Genomic DNA, 2,128 nt, shown 5'->3' on the forward strand with positions numbered 1-2,128 from the left:
TATAGGCTTAACATATCAATAGTATAACTTCGGCAAAAATCGGGTCGTGTAAACAAAATGTAAGTATGAACATAATAGTCATAGCACAGATTTTCACATAACATGTAATGCATAGTGTATAAAAGAATCAATTCATCAAAATTTTTCTTTTCCTTGTAACTGAAGGAAAAAAAGGATACTGATTGTCTTAGATAAACAATAGCCAGCATATGTTGTCGAGTAATACTATATGGTCATGAACTTTAAATTAATCTTTATTCGATGTCTTACTAGAAAACCGATAAATTCAAAGTGAAAATATTTTCTCACTTCTTGTCAAAAATTGCTGCTATAATTTTTGTGGAAATAACTTCTCGCATAGCGATTGGTATCTTCACCGATCGCTTTCTGTCGTTTGCGTCATTTTCAATTGAAATGCAACAAATCATAATAATAATCTTGTTGCAATATTTATGTTAATCGGCTGATATACATCGATGATCAGCTACTCGACACCGAAGACATAATGTTATTGTACTTTAAACAAAGCAGTGCAAAGCTTATAACGCGGCTTTTAAACTTCGAAATATCGAGTTGGAAATACTTATCTTATAATTATTTATAAAATTTAAGTCAATGGATAATTCCTTTTATTAATTTCATTTTCCTTTCGTATCAAAATTACTTTTGCATTTTAATGAAATGTTTTTATTCTTTTTTCTTCTAAAGGAAATTCTAATTCTGCAGTTTTCAGGAGTTTCACAGCGCTGTAGATTCCAGTACAGCATATTTCTCTAGGTTATCGTCTAAAACGGTTAAGAGAGCACATTTTCCAGGAATAGAATGGCAGCTTCCGAGATGAAACATTTTTCAAGACACTGAAAATGGTAGCTTCCGGAACAACACATTTTCTAGGACTGACAAGAATGGCAGTTTCCGAGTACAAAATCTTTCTATCAGCAAGAATAAATGCTCCTGTTTCAGGTGCATTTCGTTATTCACATATAATACCTAAACCACTTGTATACATAAAATGTTTCGTAATGGAATAAGTAATTATTAATTCTGGATCCTTGTGATTAGTTTAAAACTTTATTATTCGAAGATATCAGAGCTGTCTAAAAAAGAGATTATATTAAATTAAATGTTATAATATTTGTATCTTGATATTAGTCTTTTAAAATTGTCTTATGTGTCTATCCCATAGACATAGATTGAGCATTGCCATATGTCAGATAAGGATATCGATCTCTGGCGCGAGCGAAAAGGAGGGAATACAATTGGATCTTTCGTTCTCTCTCTAACAAAAGGAAATAGGGGAAGGGGATTGCATCGTACGCGATCATGCATTTGCTTCATAGACATAATAGACGCATGATCATGATTCACCCTCCACTTTCTGTTAGAGAGAGAACGAAAAATCCAATTATGTTGCCTCCTTCTAGAACGTGATTGCCATGTCTTGTGCTATATGCTCGGTTTATTTATACTATGTCTATAGTCTATTCTTAGATGTTGTTACTAACTTTTGGAACATCTTGTATACTCAATAAAACAATTTATGTCCTGAAAACATTGTACATGAATAGAAAAATGTCTCCGAAACTGCCATTTTGAATGTCCTTAAAAATGTACTATCTGTTTTTAACTGTCTGTTTGAAACTGCAGTTTTTATCAGTATCCGAAAATATTTTGTCCCGGAAGCTGCCATTCTAGTCAATTATCTGGAAAGTGTGCTGATCCGGAATTTGCCGTTCTAGTCAGTGTCCTGAAAAATATGTTGTTCCGGGACCTGCCATTCCGTGAATGTCCTGGAAAAATATATTATCCCAGAATCTGCCAGTCTGTGAATGACATGGAAACATATATTATCCCAGAATCTGCTAGTCTGTGAATGACCTGGAAACATATATTGTCTCGGAATCTACCAATTTGTCAATGTTCTGGAAGAATATGTGTCCTGGAAACTGCCAAATTTGTTTTTTTTTCGAAAAATAAATTAATTTCACTTGAACGGAAGGTAAAAAAAACCATAAAAGAGGCTTTGTAAAATTGTTTTTAACTGATTTTCGATCCCGGAAGCTGCTTCTAGATATATGTGTATATATATATATATATATATATATATATATATATATATATATATATA

This window comes from Atta cephalotes (genome assembly GCF_000143395.1).
Source record: "Atta cephalotes unplaced genomic scaffold scaffold00011, whole genome shotgun sequence".
Classification (NCBI taxonomy): Eukaryota; Metazoa; Arthropoda; class Insecta; order Hymenoptera; family Formicidae; genus Atta; species Atta cephalotes.